The following is a 13,687-nucleotide window of genomic DNA, read 5'->3' as shown; positions in this document are numbered from 1 at the left end:
TCCCTGACAGCATGGCTCAAGCCTCCATGCTGGTGCTTGCTAATCCAAGTGACTTCTCCCCACTCCTTGAAAGGCTTGGGTCCTTGTTTCTTTATTTCTGTGCCTGGTGCCTCGGTCAAAGGTGACTGCTTTGTGCCTGGGACACAAGGGCTGCTGTCTCTTGGAAAAATGAATAATTCTATGACTCTAGTCACAAGGAATAGAGCTCAGTACAGGGCCACCAAAACACATGAATACAAGCCCCAACAAATGAAAAGCCACACTCAAAAGAACAATATAACATAGGGGATTTTACTGGGGAGATAAAACAAAGGTCTCTGGGAAAGGAAAGAACTAACTAAAATATTAAGACAATCAATATAACAAAATTTCCCACCTCCCTGCATTCTCTACTGTACACAACCCCCACAGCACTGTTCCAGGCAGATGTGATGCTGAGGATAAGACCTGCAGCAAGCGCTGCAGTGCTGTGAACATGGCCAGCTTAAACAAAAAGAAGGAGGTTCACCCAAGTGGGGCAGGATCCTCTCCTGACTCCCTGGTCTGGAGCCCTGTGGAGGGTCTCAGCTGACTCTAGGTAGGCTGCACTGGGTTGGTTCTCTGCCTCACTGGTCTCTGCAAGGCTGGTACTCCCCTATCACATACTAAACCCCAGAACAACAACAACTCAAAATCTCACTTTGTGGAGGGAGTAGGATTTGAGTAGAGACCCCCTAGGCCATGATGTGCCAAACCTCTTTCATCTCCAAACTCAAACAGTCCAAAAAAAACCCCAAAACTAGTTCCTTTGTCTCTGAGTCAGGCTGTCCCCTCCAGTCAAGGACTGAGCAGCCCCTGGCTCCTCACTGGCCCGGCAAACCATCTGTATACGTCACTCTTACTTTCTCATTTTTACCATACAATTATAAAATAAATCAGTTGGAATATAAACATTGTCCTTACATTTCAGGATATAGTATATAGAGCAGTCACAAGTCACTGTCGGTATGAAATTGCAGTTTGTACTGACTTCACCGGTGCTTTTTCTGTAGCCTGTTGTAAAACTAGGCAAATATCTAGCTGAGTTGATGTACCCCCTGGAAGACCTCTGCCTACCCCCAGGGCTTCATGTACCCCTGGTTGAGAACCATTGCCAGAGAGGCTCAATTCCAAAGAGGGCTACATGTCTGCAATACTACCTATAGTTACAGTACGTGATGCATCTTTCACTCTTAATTAACAGTGTAAACTTGTTTATTGTGCAATAAAAGCTGTTACGTCACCCACATTGTCTCTGAAATTGTTCATGTTGATTAACCTCTTATGGGGGCCATACAGAACTAAACTACTGTAAGGTAAAGAACTCATTTGGGTGCCAAGATAATCTTGTATCTCTGCAGAGGTTTTTCTGACCCTTTTCGCACGGCTCATAGACATTGTTTACAAAAATGTAAAAGCCCACCAAAAAGCTCATTATACTTATAGAAAATGAAAATGTTTTGGGACCAGAGCCACAGTGGGTGTAAATGGAGTTGCATTGATTTACATCAGTGGAAGTATGCCAATTTACACCAGTTGATATCTGACCTTTTTCTCTTGTAGCAAGAGCTTCTAGGCAGTGGAAGGGCCAGTTAAGAAAAAATGTCTGCAGAATTTTAATTCTCTCCTTTTCCTTGCCTTCTTTTCTCTCCATTCCTCTCTGAAATCAGATGCTTATTGTCCTTGGAAAATGTGGTGACAGAACTTAGCGGTTCTGTAACTTCCTATTGACATCTATATTAGTTCTTTATGTTCTGGCAATGCACTTAGGTAGCTTGACCCAGCTTAAGGAGCAATGAGATGCAAATGTATCCTGAAGCCACTGTAAGAGGGGATCCCCCAGATCACCCCTTGTGGCATGGCATGGTTCTGCAGGTACCCTATCTAAATCCTGGGAAATTAGAAATAAGCCACTCACATCCAGAATCGCTAAACAATATTCCCCTTCTACTGGAGATAAACAAAATGAACTAATCACCTTCCCCACAAAAGAGTTCCACTTTAAGGTCAGTGGTTTTCTAAATCCTCCTTCTTGAAGAGAAGGAAATTTCAGGCCTGGCCTACAGGTTCAGTGGTATCCCTACCGCTCCTTCAAGAGGCCAAGGGCTTCTCCCTCCTTGTTGGGCTGTGCTAATTAATTCAGGCCAGCTATAACCTCTGACTAGCTTTTCCCTCACTAGCTCCTTCTTATCTTAGCCCTTTTCTCCCTGGGTTGGGAGATCCCAGCAGGCAACAAGATTCCCTGGAGAGTACCTTTGAGAACTCCTCTCCCTAAGCAGGCCTCTCAAGTTGTTTGCTTGCTCTACTCTCTTTTGGTTCTCTGCAGACTTGCCTTTTATCTCCAGACCTGGACTGATTTTGATCACATAACCTACCTATCATGGGGCTGAACTAATTTTCCACAGCTGGGGAGAACGGCCAAATGGCAAAGGTGGGGCTGGACCTAATACCTCTTAAAGGGGCCAGTCACCCTGTGACAGCCACATTTTTCTTCCCTGAATATTGGGCTGCTTCCCCTGAGAAAATCTTTTTCTGAATTGCATCAACTGCCCAAGACCTCAAAAGTCCAGCCAGAGATTGAAGCCCTGGACATGTCCTCCATTGCCCAGCCCCATTCCTTGTGCTTTTTACCTGTGGTGGTGGCGGCGTAATTGTAGCCTTTTCCACTTGGGGACCATCCCGAGCCCAGGTAAGGCAAGGTTATGACAGCTTTGGGCCAATAGTCCTCTCTGACAGAGGAGGTGGCAGGATTTGCCCATTGAATATGCCACGGCAAATAGGGTTGGAAATGAAACATATCAAACTGTTAGGGACTGGGACTTAAGCAGTCTGGCTTAATGGTCAGTGCAGATGTCCAGGTCGGGGAATGAAGTTGAGGGTCAGCACCAGAGTCAACTACCGATTACCAAAGCTAGGGGTCAGACACCAAATGCCAGAGACAAGGGTCAAGCCAGAGCCAGACTGGTAACCAGTGGTCAGAAGCAAGACCTAAGGGCAAGAGCCAGAGGAGAGGGAAGGATCAGGCACAGAGCAGGAGCATAGTGGGAACTAGGAGTGAAGGCAGAGGCAAGGAAGGGCCAGAGCAGGAACAGGGTGGGTTCAGAATGGAAGAAGCAAGCAGAAGCAGGGTCCAATGCATCAGGAAAGAATCACCTAGTTACTCAGACAACTTCCTGAACCTCCTTCTGGCTTAAATAGCGTGGCTGGATCAACTGATGGGTCCTCTAGTCATGGCTTCCTGTGGGTGGTGCCTTGATTGAGGCTGGAGTCCTACTACCTCCTGGCCCACCAGGTTTCACTAGCCAGGAGTAAATGGCCGCTTGAAAATGCTCAGGCCTGTGTTTGAGACCTGGGACATCACACCCCCTACCCTATGCTTTTGAGGAGGAAAGGGAAAACTACATCATAGGCACACTGAGTGACTCACTCACCGGCAGCACATCAGCAGTTTCATTCTGCACAGAGTGCTGGTGGTTTTTTAGTACTTCCCCTCCCTAAAAATCTATCTAGGTTCCCAACATTCAAAGATGTTTCTAATAAAGCCTTGGTACTTTCTTAAGAACATGCCCTCAGTCTAAAACTAGAGTGAGTGATTTAAAAGAAATCACAGGACCCTTTGAATTGTCAGAGTTGGTCATGGGAAAGGCTGTGGTGAAGCACTCTTCAAATGAATAGATTTGACAGAGATTGCCAGTTGAAAAGATTGTCATCAGGTGATAGTTTCTTGAATAGGGACATAACCAGTGCCTCCATACAAACACCTCTTATCCTACCCTGCCAAAGACAGGCATTAACAAATCTTCCTCCAACAGGGAACCCTGCCTGTCTCCATTGGCCTTAATCAACTAAAGTAGATGGGCACAGATCCAACCAATAGTATCCCAAAGTGACCCAAGCAACTCCAGAACTTTCATAAATGGCACTGGGCAAAACTAGCAGCAAAGACCCTGAGACATTGCTCTAAAACCATGGAAACAGCCAGTTGGGTCTATATCAGAACAATTTTATACACAAACATTCTTGAGGGCATGGAAAAAACTTGATGGCAACAAAGTGGAGGCAACCTCAATTAACCAGATTACCTGCTAGCTGAATCAATTTATCTCTGCATGACTTTGTACACAATATGGTGGAATTAATTTCTAAAGAAAGCTGAAGGCCATTTCTCCTTTCTCTGATTCTTTTGTCTGTCCCACCAACTGAGATTACAATTGCTTTGTGGAAGGGACAGTCTCTTGCTAGGTGTTTGTGCAGTGCCTATCACAATGAGAACCTGATCTTGGTTGGGGTCTTTGCCCACTAGCATAATCAAATAAATAAACAAACAAACAATAAATGAAAAAACTAGTTCATCAAAATGAGGACTTCACATATAAACAACTTTCTATTTCAGAAAGCCCTAATCTAAATGCATCCCCTTAAAACCTCTGTTCATTCGCTGAATAAAGTTGCATAATGATTTTATAACAAAGCTAGAAATACTGCAAAAGTTTGACAATTAATGATCATTGGAATTGTTAGAAAGCTTCACTTCTGCTCCCTTATGCACCTTTTGTGTGTACTTTCAAGCAGCATTCTAATGATTGACTTTAGTGGCAGAAATGTTGTTGAAGACAGTAAATTTTGAGCAAATATTAGAGAGTATTTGCAGCAGACAAATTTCAGGTTCGTACTGAAAACTTGATATCAAACATTTTGTTCATCCAGCCAGAGAACAGAAACATAACATTATGTCCAATCAAAACAGCTTGGCTTTTGAATATTCACAATAAACTAATTATAAATAAACAAAAAATAGAATCAGCACTATTCACAAATAAATGATTTCTTGAAGACTGTTTGCCCAGTTCTATTTACAGAGAAGAAGAAATGGCCACAGACTCTGAGAGTTATACATGAATTCAATACTATATTTTGAATTTTTCACTTTTTTTTCCCTTCACTTTTTACCTCAGTTTTACTGCCATACAGTAACCTGAGCCCAGCTCATGGTCAGTTTGCTCCTAGGCTTATTTGGTTCCTAATGTATGGTTGTGCTCCCGTATATCACAGGTCTGGGAGATGGCCTCTGGCACAATCAGGAACATGTTCACTACTCTGCTACCCCTGAGCCAGATGGTGTCCCTGCTTGGTGTTAATTAGACACCCAGCTAGACAAACTTGCAAACAAAATATATCCTGCTTCTGTCAGTTTTAGTAAGAAATGGATTTTGAATTGCAAGAGCAAGTACTTCCAAAACGTACATTCATCAAAACTGAAACTCTGTGTTGACAAACTTCCCATTTAGAAAAAAATTAAAAGAAAGGTTTTAAATTGTAAAAACATCCCATTTTGACTCTTTTGAAACAAAATTTCCATTTTCAAAATGACTTTTTATTTCAAAGCATAAGTTAGAGGTTGAAGTTGAAACAAAATGTTTCAATTGACCTAATCCAATCGCCCCCCAGATATTCAGTTCATCAAAATTGTAGAGATTTTTACTTTTCAATCCAATTTAAGAGAGAAAACACTTTTTTCAAATCTTAATTCTTTTGGGATGAGAAAACCATAAAAATTAAAAACAATCCTCATTTTTTTCAACATTTTTCAGAAACAAAATCACTTACTGTTTTTCACACTGCTTGTGATACCATGTTTACTCCACACACTCTGTGGAATGTAAATGTTAACATGGACCTAAAAGACTAATTAGCTATTTGGATGCATCTGGAGAGTGGGTGAGGTCTAATTAGAGATAAAGCCCAGCTGAGGTTGTTTCCACTAAGAACAGGGTGATCCAAATTGGAGGGAGGGAAGATCCAGAGAGGAGAAGGTTAAGAGAACTCTCCCTCTGGGGAGAAGCCAGAAAGAAGGATATAAGAACAGACAGGCTACTCCACAGGAGGAGCTAGAATCTAGACTGGAGGTAGAGGCCCAGCAGAGCTGTAGCCTGTCTGAACCCTGAGTGAGGAGAGGAGTATGCTAGCTCCTGGTCTGTGGGGTTGATTGAGACACAGAAGCCTGTAATTAGACAGGAGGATAGTATAGTGCAGCAGAGACATGACTGTGATGAGATAGCTACTAGCTAAGCCCAGCAGCACCAGGGCTGAAGGTTTGTGTTTGTTTATACTTCTGTTGGACTTAGTAGAGGATTCCATAGCCCAGAAGGTGTCAGGACTCTGCAGAATGGTCTGGCTGGGGGGACAGGACACTTATGGCAGGAGTAGGATAGTGGAGGAAACTGAGGCAAAGGGACTACAATGCCATATCCAGCCAGGAGGGGGAATGATGGACCAACAACTGTTACACAGCTTTAGACATTTAGGGTGAAGTGAGTGCAAAATGCTAACAAATCAGAACAGTAATGCTGTTGTTCTACTTTGCACTGGTGTGATTACACAAAACGTGCAGGGCAATGGTGAATAAGGCCAGACCTTCCTGAATAGTCTACAGGACTGTCTCTTCTCTGCCATGAGGGGGGTCTACTCTGCCATGTGAACTATGCAATGCCTTTTATACTTACACATGGATCAACAGTATAAAAAAATGGTTGAGCATGTGAAGCATGCTTTCTTTTTCTAATATGTTCTTTTGTTGTACAGCTCTCACATTCCATGACTTAACTGCAAATACAATTTTGATGCAACTGTAACTCATACCCATTATAAATCAATTACTTCTTCCTCAATGTGTGACAGAGTAGTAAGCAAACAGAGGACATTGTAGACAGATTAATTGTATGAATGTCAGAATGCTGAAAGCCTGCTCTGTGTTGAAAGATCAGAAATAAGAACCCTAAAAATTCCCAATGCTAATTAAAATTGAGGGGTTAGGGAACATTTGGGCTCTTTGTTTATACCTTGAACAGTCTTCCCTAGACTTTAAATTCTCAGAACCCTTTTGTGGTCCCTTTCAGAAAAGGAAATTCTGCCACTTGCAGTCCTCACCACCATCCCTCTGGCTTTGTGTGCTGTAGGCCTGTGGCAATGCATATGTATTAATTATTCTAAGCACTCTGGGGGGGAAAAAGTGTCATAAAACCACTATTGTCAAATCAAGTTGAGCATTTATTTTCTAGTTTAATGAAGACCAATCGCTATTCTTCATGTTATCTCATGTTTGTTAAGAAATCCCAGCTACCAATATATTTTTCCATTTCTGAATTCAATACTAGGTTTGCCAATACATGCTAAGAGTATGTCATCTGTAGATAGTGATTCAAACATAGGGAAAATTAGTTCTATCCAAAGTTTAATTTTCTTTTTTAGCTTGCTTCTTATGGAGGCGATGTGGTTTGTTTGTTTATTTATTTAAATAAAACTTATGCTCCTCTCTGACCTAGGGCAAATGTGCTGTTGCCAATGGTGACAAGTGTAATGCTTTTTGGCATGTTCTGTAATTTCATTATTACCATAAATTGTAGGAAAACTACATACTGCAGAATGATGTTTTTATTCCCTGCTGAATTTCACAGAATGTGTGAGAATCCCTGATCACAAGCTACTTTGCAGCTGTCTTCATTGTACACACAGTTCTCCTGTTTTTCTCAAGAAAATTTAAAGTAATTACCTATTTCAGTGCCAAATCCTTGAAGTCCTCAGTCTGCTTTTATTCAGACTTTGCTCAGACAAATTTGCTATTTAAGTCAATGAGTGATTAAAAACTGACTAAAAAAATCAGGATCTGTCCATCAGTGCTAAGAAAATTGTGAATTTAGAGAAGCTGGTACAATGAAGCCTTGGACAAAGGAATTTTTACATGTAATTTGTGCAAAACTAATGCTAAAGCACACCAGTTTCATGTGCAGCTGTAAGACAAAAAGCACTTCAATGTCACTGTGAGTTAGATGGAAAGGTTCCTTTTTCTGCAAGTGAAGGTAGGCTAGATCGATATTAACAGGAATAGAGAATTTGGCAACTGTCTTACTGGTGAGATGATGTCACCACCTGCTGAATCAATCGATCCTTTTTATAGGCTTTCATTGCTTAATTTAATGACAAGTGAAGGCTTAGAGTCCGAACAAATTTAGATGCTGATGAGACAGGGTCCTTCTCAAAGCTTCTGCCAAAACAAAAGGAACAACAAACATTACTGAAAAATGGCCCTGGATGCTTTTTTAAAGGAGTCTATTTGCATATAGGAAAACTATGGAGCCGCATTATGTTGGATGTGAAGGGGAAATATCTGAATTCTCAGTGATTTTAGCATCTTAACATCACTAACTTGGTTGGTTTTGCACAGAGTGCAATGAAATGAATGAATGACACTGGAGATTTAATATTTTTTTGATGAGCTTGTGCTTTCAGTTTTAAGTCATTGAGGTCAAAATAATTCTTTCAGAGCTCTTCTACTGACTGATCAGTTCAGTGACCATTCAAGCAATAAGACATTATAATCGGATGATAGCATAATTCAGTGTGTATTGGCATGTACAAACTCAGTTGCAAAGAGATTCAGGCTACGGTAACAATGTTACAATGGTTGTATGTAAGCTACTTGCTAACTAGGATGCTCAGTGAGGAAAACAACGAGACATTTTGTTGAAAATTTAAAGACTCTAATGAAGCCTTATACAAATGAGCAGAATGAAATAATTGAAACTCTTGTGGAATTCTGGCACAATCAATACTGCTTAACTTAGTCTGGAAGAAATTATAAAATCTGAATAAGACCATAGGTTATTTTGCCCTGAGAGCTGATTGTGAATTAAACACTTTTCGGAGGGGGGAGGGGGGGCGGGGAATGTCTTCAAGATGTTGTTTTATGTCAAACTAACATTTGCCAAATTTCCATATTGTTGAAAAGCCATTTTGCCCAGAAAAATATTTTGACAATTTCTAATATTAATTTATGGATAGAGACAGAAGTCATGCTAGAAAAGTAGGTGCAATTTTGGATTTCTGTTTTCCATCTCATTCAGTTAAATGCAGCAAATCTTAACACAGTCTCCCAATACTAGTAGGGAGGATATTTTCTGCAAATCTTCTCTAACTCAACACAGCAAAGGTGAATTTATTTAAGAACATTCTAGGGAACAAGCCTATTGCCATGGGCCTTTACTGAAACTGACTCTTACAGCGAAGATAGAAGAACATTTGGGAAACTGAACTATAGATTTGTAATTTGGGGTATTAGCACATATTTCCAAGGTCAGGGCCAAATCAGTGTTGCTCCACTGAGTTCAGTGGGGCTATACCAATTTATACCAGTTGAGAAACTGGCCTTCAATATGTTTTCCTTGAATAGTCTCTAATGTTCGTTTGAAAATGTACCGTTTCCATGAGCATTCCTGCCAGTTCATTCATTCACTAGAAAATCTGAGAGAAGTGAATTCCAAAGCTGTGTAAGACTGATGCTGAACCAGTAGGGTGATTAGATGTTTAACATTGAGGACCAAAGCGAAGCAAACTGTGTGAAACATCTAAGACTATGTGTAAAATTTTCTAGAGTTCCTAGGTGATTTACCCACCTGAGTTCCACTGATAATCAATGGAATTTAAGAGCTTTTTAAAACTTTGTCTTCTAGCTCAATGCTATTTTTTTTAAGGGAAAGGAAACAGCTTTTATACACAGATATTGTTCACAATGCCATCCAGCCTGGGAATTCTGCCAGGAGATAGCAAATAAAAACTGCTATCAGGGATCCCAAGTTTCATACCATCTAAGGCCATGGTGCTGGCTCATGCAGAGAGATTAAAATGTGCACCTCAAAATGTGCACCAGCAGCAGTCATCTGAGCCCACTGTACATAACTCTCCTTTCCTATGTTATGTGACTTATGAAAGTGAGTCTGAGCACTGTGGCTGAATATTCCTGTAAGAACATTAATTTTGAACTTGTTATAGAATTGATAAAATGAATAGTAATATCTTAGGGTTGGTATTTAGCAGGTCAGACAGGAATAGAAAATATTGAATACAGGATGATGAGTACAGTATTCCCAATATAGAAAAATCATGATTCAAGCCCCCTAGAATCACTTACAGATCAACTTACAATAATGAAATTTAAGAGAAAAAATGTTCGAGCTTTTTTTATTTATATTCTGTTTTAGCCTTTTGAATACACCCACATAACACTTTTATGCTTTACTTTGCAGCAGGAAAAGTGAGAAACTTGAAAGAAAGAAAGCTGACATTCACATGGCTCTAGGAACTGGGGCTTTAAAAAAATAAACAAATCACAAAACACACAATAAAATCATGAGTTGGCAAAATGATGAGTAAGGTGCTACAAGTTAGAACCCTCTTGCTTAGCTATCAGCAGGGTGGTGTAAGTAGATCTAAGGGAGTCGAGTTAGAAGGTCAGAGAGAGACTAAATTGGTGTAATGCTCATCCTGAGGAGCCAGAAGAAGTTGTAAGTTAAAGAAGTCCCTGAACTTTAACTTATTACTTCTTACTGCTCCTTGACATTTAAATTGCACCAACTTAGGCTCCTTTAGATATTGTTGTGTTGTGTGTCTATCTAAAATAATTCAGCTGGATCTACATTAACATATCTGTTCTGAATTTAGCCCATTAAGTCTAATTTGAAACATGGCACAACTGATATTTCTATAAGAACCTTATTTTATTTCATTTTCTGATTTTTTTCCTTATTGTATCTGTGCAAACTAAGGGTTAAATTACACCATTTAGGTACAGCTCTGAGCAAGGGGTGGTGGGCAGCTGCACTGCTCTGGGTGAATCTTAGGGAGGGACCATCTCCCTGAAGCATAATTCCTCTCCCGGTGCAATGCAAAGGAGGAACATAAGGGCTGGGCCATAATTTAGGGTAGTGCAGATTTCTTTCCTCCTCTTCCCTCCCAGCCTTAGAACACCTGTCCCTCCTGCACATCCATGCAATGACAGGGACAATCCCACTCTAAAAATGTATAGACCTCTTTTTGTGAATGCAGGGTTTGATCCAACTCCCATTGAAATCTGAGTCTTGGTGGGCTTCAATGGGAGTTGGATCAACTCTTAAATTCCTAATGCCAAATTCAGGCATGCTTTAAGAGGAGAAACTACCAGCAAAATTGCACCTGCTTAGATAAGGGCTGAGTTTGGGCCCTGGTTTTTTTTTTATTTTATATGTAAAATTAAATAAAAATAAAGAGGAAAAAGGGGTGAAAAATGCTTGCTAGCCTGTTTTGGACACTGTTGACCTTTGGCCTGATCTCCAACCTATGACCTCGCTTAGGTAACTTATATTCAGGGTTCAGGCAATAGCCTATACTATTAAGATGCTTAAGAAATAAATAATGAATAATCTTTGTAAGCAGGAGTACACAAAATGAAGAATTGTCTTAAAAGAGGCTTGGCGGTAAGCTTGAGGCCTAGCACTTAGCAAAGGCCTGAATACTTAGCATGAGGGATTGACCCAAAGATCATAAAATTTAGTAATACGTCTCTTCTGATAAACATATAATCTGCAATAACATCATAGGTTTAAGGTAACATTTTTTTAAGATACATTTGAAACCACACTGATGTGTCAAAACCATTGTGAAAGGTATTGATGCAAACTGGCTATGCAAGAAACTGCAACCCTAAAATTGGTCCCCTGGAATACCAAACATGGAGAGAGGGCTGAGAATCAAATTTTGCCCTGGTAATATATGTGTGTAAGGGGATGGTGTATGCCCAGGCCTTAGTTGGGAAGTCGGGATGGTCAGATGGTAGAAAACGCAATACTAAACCCACAGAAGATGGGCTCCCTCTTCCATCCTCACTGCAGGTGTCCCCCTATATGGTTTGCGAATATGCATAATGCAGGTCATTGTTATACTTTTTCATACCTTAATAATGTTGTGATTATGGTTATACTGATCTGGGCTTTAATAAGTAGTTCCATCTCAAATCTCTGAGACAATTCTTCAAGTAGCCTCCTAAGAGATTAAGCCAGGGATCAGTAATTTAGGCGTTTTGCACCCAAATTAACTCAAGGTACACAAGTATTCAGAAGCCAACCAGAAGTTTTCCTACATAAGGACTTCAAGGCTTGGCTCTGAATATGAAGTGTAACACAGCAGGAGTATTTTATATTTTCAGTGCATTGAGTTTGCTTGTAAATGTTTTATCTCATAGTAACCCTAGGAATTCTGCCTTTGATTTGGCACTCTGAAAAAAGGCATAAGAAATAACTCTTGTTTTGCATAATGCAAGACCATCCCACACTGACCTCCTACAAGATAAAGCTCATAAATTAAACAGTCATGTTTTGACTAGCAATAGGAGAACTGTAGTAATGTGGATTTGGAGTATGTGTTAAAACTGACTGAGCAAATGTCATAATTAGAGAGAACTTATTTGAATGCGTTTATTGACAGGAAAATCTCTGCCTTACGTGTTAAAAGCACAGTAAAACTGCACTGTGTGTGCACTCTGAGGGCACAGAATAAAATTATTCCAACATTTGGTTTAATAATGTTTAATGCTGCATGCAATAAGAGTTAGGAAAGGTAGACTTGGTTGAATCATAGGTGTGAAAGAGGGTAGCACAAAACCAGTTGGCTACATATCAGGATTGTTTTGTTTTGTGTGAGGGTTTTTTTTGTTTTGTTTTGTTTTGTTTGTTTTATGACTGCTCAATCCAAAATGATTAGCAGCTTATTCTGTGGAAAAAAAAAGCAGAAGAATTTGTTTCATTGGACAAAAGCTGTGTACAGTGGTGCATTTATTGTTAGCTACAGCTGTCTAAAGCATAGCCGATTATACAAATATATGTAAACATCCAATTTGAATAGATATCTATAAATGGTAACTATATCATGCATGGTAGCATAGGCACTGATTGAATTTGGGTAGCAATTGATAAGTAGAAATGCATAAAACACCAAGTTAAAAAAAATACTAGTTTAACATCTGCTTACTGATTAAATGTTTTAGATAGAATACACCTAGAGGGAAAAACAGCTGCAAAATATATTTAAATAGTGCTTGGTACATGCACGATTGCTGAAATTACATTATAATGGTGTTAATGCTATGTCTATTACAACAGAAGCCACCACTCATGCTCTGGAGGTAATTGCTTCCCCTGAGCATATTGACAGAGCTGTACAAGACCCAAGGTTTACTGCAGGTTTGTCAGAGCTGCTGTTAATTTTCCTTAAAAAGTTTTTCATATATGCAGAAGAGAAAAACCTGCAGAAAACTTATGCAGCACGGGCCTGATTTAAAGCCCATTGAAATCAATGGAGAAACTCCCTTTGGATTTGGATTAGGCTCTATACTTCTATACACACTACTACTGCGGTGCCTCTGAAAAGGACATGTCCTGTGACTCATTTGATTGAAAAGCTCTAAGAAGCAATTTGGAACTCATAATTGAACTAAGTGAAGAAGCCTTACATTATGCCTCTAGGATACCATATGGGAACAAGAAGCTGCTAGGTCTCAAAAAGAGGAGGGGGGACCCAGTTATCTAATCATCTAGAAGATGAATCTGTGCTTTGCATGTCAAGCATGTTGGATGCTGCAGCTGAAATAGCTCAAAGTGCATCTCTTTGCTTTACTCTTGTGTGATGTTCCCTGAAATATTACTGAACAGTGAAATATTAATGCTGTCTTCATGATGTCCATTTCAGACCAGTTTGGAGGAAATGAAAGGAATGCATTATTACTGTGCTTCTAATCACGAAGTTAAAAGCAGTTCAGCTACGTTTTCCCTCAGCCCTGTACAACAGAGCACATTTTGCAAGCTAA

Source organism: Mauremys mutica, chromosome 3 (assembly GCF_020497125.1).
Source record: "Mauremys mutica isolate MM-2020 ecotype Southern chromosome 3, ASM2049712v1, whole genome shotgun sequence".
NCBI lineage: Eukaryota > Metazoa > Chordata > Testudines > Geoemydidae > Mauremys > Mauremys mutica.
Note: the sequence above shows the minus strand (reverse complement) of the source record.